The sequence below is a fragment of the Mus caroli genome, unplaced genomic scaffold, assembly GCF_978045245.1.
Source record: "Mus caroli unplaced genomic scaffold, Mus_caroli_1 scaffold_16, whole genome shotgun sequence".
NCBI classification, from domain to species: domain Eukaryota; kingdom Metazoa; phylum Chordata; class Mammalia; order Rodentia; family Muridae; genus Mus; species Mus caroli.
In genome coordinates, this window is record NW_028227271.1 from 27,177,007 (window position 1) to 27,183,474 (window position 6,468).

Consider the following 6,468-nt stretch of genomic DNA (forward strand, 5'->3'; position numbering starts at 1 on the left):
GAGAAAGCACATCCTGACTTCTCAAGAATGCCAGCTACTAGCAGGGTAGTGGTGGTGCATGCCTTTGATCCCAGCACTTGGGAGGCAGAAGCTGGCAGATTTCTGAGTTCAAGGCCAGCCTGGTCTACAGAGTGAGTTCCAGGACAGCCAGGGCTACACAGAGAAACCCTGTCTCAGGGGAAAAAAAAAAGAGAGAGAGAGAGAAACCCTGTCTCGAAAAAAAAAAAAGAATGCCAGCTACTGAATAAGCCTGATTTTTTTTTTTTTCTGTCAATTCTCCTTGCCCTAACATGTTCTTCAACTGTCGGAGAGCCTAGGCCTTTAAATTCTAGTAACAAGGAAACACTAGCATAGAGAGAGGGAGGTTGGCAGAACTAAGTGAAGGATGGCATCACTGGTGATAAAGGAAGTGTTTCAAGGAGGATAGAGGGCCTATTGTATCTGCACTACTGAGCGAGCGGGTGTGAGGGGAAAGTGGCAAAGAGGGAGATATGAGGAAGGAGAGAGTGTGTATGCACATTCCCATGCGTGTGTATGTGTGTGTGTCTGTGCCCTGAGTGTGTGTATGTTTGTGGTTTGTGCATGTATGTGTAAATGTCTATGCTGTGTATGTGCTATTTGTGTGTGTGTGTGTGGTATATGTATATATGTCTATGTATCTGTGTCGTGTGTGTGTGTGTGTGTGTATGTGTGTGGTATATGTGTATATGTGTGTGCCATGTGTGTATGTGTGTAATGTATGTGTATATGTGTGTGCCATGTATGTGTGTGTGCCTGTGTATGTGTGTATGTGGTGTATGTGTATATGTGTGTGCCATGTATGTGTGTGTGTCTGTGTATGTGTGTGCTGCCCCTTGATTTGAGTTTTTTCATCTCCCATCTGAAGGCTTTTGGAGTCACATGATCATTATACTATGTCCAAAGTGAATGAAAAAAAAAAAAAAAACAAAGGAAATAAAAAGAAAGGGACCCGTCTGCTCCTAAGGTACAGGTACGGTGGAGGAGAAAGCTTATTGTATATAAAAGGGAGAGAGCACAGCCAGAGGCAGGAACATCTGGGGGAGTCCAGAGTGGACATGACCCTGAGCCATGTGAGGAGAGAGGAGATTAGACTCAGTCGGTCCCTCATCCCACTACTCAGGTGGGCAAGGGGTCAGCAAAAATGACAAACAGACACTGACACAAGGGAGTGCCGGATCTGAATGTAATTTCTCAAAGTGAGCATTAGACTTACATTACAGAAGAAAATAAGGAAGTTAGGTGACTCATCCACCAAGGTACATTGAGGTTACCCGATGTTTAAAGACTCTTTATACAAAACAGAAGAATGCAGACTGGCAGGAACCAGGCAATGTAACAACTCAAACAAAGTCAGCCCTATCTAAAGTCAGCTATGTTCTTAGAAGCCAGGTGTGAGGGCTTTATGCTCCCGGGGCAAGGGCTTTCAGGACCAAGCTATAGTTCTAACTCTGATTTATTGTTTAGCCCACCACCAGCCAGCTCTTAGTAAATACCTAACTATGCCTCTGGGCTAGTGAAAGTATATGCTAGGGAGTTCTGCTCTAGCTAACCTTCTCATGAATAATGCAATACTCCTTAAACCACAGCCCATTCTTCTTCCCAAACCATTGTAAATTCCCACATATGGGAGTGCCTCAGCTGTTATTCTAAAAGATTTTGTGGGGGTACTTCTATTAAGTAATGTCGTCTGCCATAAATTACTATAATAACAATTCTAAGCTTTCTTTGTTAAGCTTGCCCTGAAATTTCTAACTCTATTTAGTAGATAGTAATGCCTGATTTCTTTCACTATCTCTCTTTCAATACTGGAGGCAATTCATCTGAATAAGTAACATTCTTACTAAATTCCAAGCCCAGGGTGGGCTGAAGGACTGACTGCCTAGAACACCTGGACATCAGTGAAAGGCCAGGAAGCAAAGTTCAGTCTAACTAGCTATTTGTCAAATCATTCCTTGGGGATCCTTTAATAAAACAATACTAAAGGAAAGCACGCAGGACCATTCACTGACTACCGAAAGGATGAATCTGGAGCTTCTCCGTTTATGAGACGCCAGAAACTTTCCAGGAGACAAGTTTCCGTGAAACTTGATGCCTCAGGACTGCAGCCAAACTTTGGGCTTGTCACACAGACTCTACTGGAGTATGTGTGGCAGGGGGAGCCATACCCAGAGGCCAGGAGGGTGAAGAGAGTAGACAAAAAGACGAGGTAGCCAAAATAGCTGGATTACATGGATTTCTGTTTCATAGACATTTTACTACATGTATACATTCTATTTTTCATTCTATTTTGTATTTCTGTGTGTCTGCATCTGTCTGGGTGTCCATGGGTGCCAGAAGAGTGCAGGAACCAGGGACCTGGAATTACAGATGGTAGCAAGTGACTTAATGCAGATGAACAGCAAACACTTGGTCTCTCATCACTCCAGCACCCAAGTGCTTTGAGCACGAGCCTGTTATGAAGCCCTGTTCTTTTTTGTTTGTTTGTTTTTTGTTTTTTGAGACAGGGTTTCTCTGTATAGCCTTGGCTGTCCTGGAACTCACTTTGTAGACCAGGCTGGCCTCGAACTCAGAAATCTGCCTGCCTCTGCCTCCCAAGTGCTGGGATTAAAGGTGTGAGCTACCATGCCCAGCAAAGCCCCTGTTCTTTCTGAATATTAGATATAATTACAAAGGAATTGGCATAATCACCCACTGAGCCAGACAGATTCAGTGGTGACCTCATGCTTAGTATACCTTCAAAGAATTCTTTCATTTTCAGGAAATTTTTTTTTTTTTTGGTTCAAGCTGAGCATGCAAAGAGATATTCCTGTTTGTCACATCAACTCCTCAAAAGTGTACACTGTGACCTTGTACTGCGCACGCTCAGGAATGTACTCTCTAATTGAACATTCTTAGGAGAGGGCTAACCCTTATATGACTATGCATAGGCTCCCTGGATTAAATCTTTATGCTTCCTTTGTTCCAGGAGAGCATCGCTTTAGTTCCCTCCATTCTACTACCCTGCAGAACACCAATTCAGAGCAACCTGAGCTGCTGTCTCCCAGTGCAATTTCTAAGAGCCTAACTATGCTTTATTTACAGTTTTGGAATTTGAATTGATTGGCAAGATCAAGTAAAAAGAAAATGAAAAAAAATATGCATGCATTGTTTTGTAACTATAATCTCTCTTTTTTTTAAAGATTTATTATGTATACATCGTATATGCCTGCACCCTCACTGTAGAGAGTTATGAGCCATCATGTGGTTGCTGGGAATTGAACTCAGGACCTCTGGAAGAACAGCCAGTGGTGCTCTTAACCTCTGAGCCATCTCTCCAGCTATAACTATAATCTCAAGTCAACAGTCCGATGCTTTACCCAAACACCACACACACACACACACACACACACACAATACAGTGGGTAACAGGACATATATGTTTCCAAGCCACCTCCTGATGACGGAAAATGTTCAGGTCTCCATTAGGAGATCTAGCTCTGTAGCACAGAGATCTCTTTAACCTCCAAAAGTAAATTCCCCGAGAGGTTGGACAAAGACACAGTACAGTTTGAGTTTTCTTCAGCAAATATTAGCATTAATTACAGCATTTCTGGAAAAACAAACAAACAAACAACCTTTTTCCCCCCAAAACCCAAAGAAAGACAAAAGAATCAACCATCTCTCTAGTTAGTAGGGAATTCAAACTTTCCTGTCAGAAAACCGGGCGTGGTGGCACACGTCTTTAATCCCAGCACTGTGGAGGCAGAGGTAGGTCAATTTCTGAGTTCAAGGCCAGCCTGGTCTACAGAGTGAGTTCCAGGACAGCCAGGGCTACACAGAGAAACCTTGTCTCAGAACCCCCCCTCCCCAAAAAAAAATGTTTCACGGAAACTTAGTCTCCTGGAGCCTTGGGACCCTGTAAAACAAATGTTCCAAACCTGTCCTTGCGTTAGTTGGTGAACGGATCTGTGTGCTTTCCTTCAATATTGTTTTATTGTAAGTGCCTCCTAGGATTGATTTTGACATATAGCTAAGTTCGATTAACCTCCACCAGTGTTCCAATGTCCTAGGAAATTGTTGAGCCAATCTTGGCCTTGAATTCTTGAAAGAATGTTACCATTCAGAAGAAAAGCCTCCAGTGTTGACAGAGAGACAGTAAAAGAAATCAGGCTTTACAGTTTACTGGAATAGAGCTAGAAATCTTAGGGCCAGTCTACGAAGTATACTTAGAACAATAGCCAAGTCACTCCCATACACAGGAATTTACAATGGCCTATGGGGAAGGTGGATTATACAATAGTCTAGAATTGGAACTATGGCAAGGGCATGTGTGTGTGTGTGTTTTGAAACAGGGTTTCACTTTGCAGTCCTGGCTGGCCTTGAACTCAAAGAGATCTGCCTTGCCTCTATCTCCTGAGTGCTGGGATTAAAGGCATGCATCACCACTGCCCTGCTTTTTTTTTTTAAAGATTTATTTATTATTATAAATAAGTACACTGGTAGCTGTCTTCAGATGCACCAGGGCGTCAGATCTCATTACAGATGGTTGTGAGCCACCATGTGGTTGCTGGGATTTGAACTCAGAACCTTTGGAAGAGCAATCAGTGCTCTTAACCACTGAGCCATTTTGCCAGCCTTTTTTTTTTTTTTTTAAAGTGAATAACAGATCTGAAAGGTGGATCTGTGGATCTGGATTTGAGGCCAGCCTGGTCTACAGAGTTCCAGGACAGCCAGGGCTACACAGAGAAACCCTGTCTCAAAAAACAAAACAAAACAAAACACAAAAAAAAAAAAACAGAGAGAAAGAGAGAGAGAGAGAGAGAGAGGAGAGAGAGAGAGAGAGAGAGAGAGAGAGAGAGAGAGAGAGGAGAGAGAGAGAGGAGAGAGAGAGAGAGAGAGAGAGAGAGAGAGAGAGAGAGAGAGAGAATTGTGCAAAGAAAATGGATTCGTCTACTCTCTTGACCAGAACTGGGGAGAGAAACATCCCGCATTTCAGTCTGGCTTTACTGTAGCAGTGCTACAAGTCTGGACACAGGCACACAGCATGAGAACAACTGTTGGAACCTTGTCAGGCAGCTTTACTTCTTGGCAGTTCCTCCTTTGGAGCCAGGGGCTCTGCAGACTAATCTTACCCCTACGTGTGGACAAGGATTAAGCATCACCCGTTTTGACTTTTGAGAGAATGGCCTGTGGCTCATTCAGGAGAACTAAGCATTAGTAAGCAGCAGCTCCGTTTTCAGGGGACTCTGGGACCCTGCAGCTTTCCTCCGTGGTGCCAAGAAGCAGGCTACAAACCGTGTGGCGCACCGTGGTGGCACACGCCTTGAATCCTAGCACTCGGGAGGCAGAGGTAGGCAGATTTCTGAGTTCCAGGCCAGCCTGGTCTACAAAGTGAGTTCCAGGACAGCCAGAGCCACACAGAGAAACCCTGCCCCCCCCCAAAAAAAAAAGACGCAGGCTACAATGCAGCCTGCTACACTTCTGAGCTGGCTGGCTCCTCAGCTTCAGAGCAATACATGATCTGAACTATTTCCTGTCATATTGTGGCCCTAGGAACAGGCCGCAAACCATGCCAACCTCACTTAGCTGTTTGGAGAACAACCTGTCTGTGCCCTTCACATTCATTACAGAACAAATCACTTGAAATGCAGGAAAGTCACCTGAATGGCTGAGGTAGTGACCCTGTGAACTAGAGCCCCCAGTGACAACATTGCTGTTTACAGATAGCCTGTGTGCTTGGTAGTTGGTAACCCTATCAATAGGTGGTACTCCAGTCAGGAGGAATGCCTGTAGCTACAAACTCAGGCATTTAGAAAGGAAAACCAATAAACCAAGCATGCTACAACCTCCCAACTCGGATAAATATCTCTTTCTAGTCTTTATTTAGACTCTCTTCATATGTTTATAGTTTCAGGTATAACTAAACACAGTGAGTCCCTACTTGGATTAGTGCAAAACCAAACACCCACAGCCAAGACATAACAGATAGAGTGTATGCATTTTCTTTTTTTTTTTTTTTTTTAAAAAAGGCATGTCCTAAGCCGGGCGTGGTGGCGCACGCCTTTAATCCCAGCACTCGGGAGGCAGAGGCAGGCGGATTTCTGAGTTCGAGGCCAGCCTGGTCTACAAAGTGAGTGCCAGGACAGCCAGGGCTACACAGAGAAACCCTGTCTCGAAAAACCAAAAAAAAAAAAAAAAAAAAAAAAAGGCATGTCCTTTCACCAGCCAGGTGTAAGTCTGGACAGAGTCCAGGGTTGATGGTGGTGCTTGAAGAGAAGTTGTGAGGTACAGACAGAAGCAGCTCGTACAATTAGGACAGGGACTTAGGTGGCTTATGACTGACAGTTTTTTTTTTTTAAAGATTTATTTATTTATTATATGTAAGTACACTGTAGCTGTCTTCAGACACTCCAGAAGAGGGCGCCAGATCTCATTGCGGATGGTTGTGAGCCACCATGTGGTTGCTGG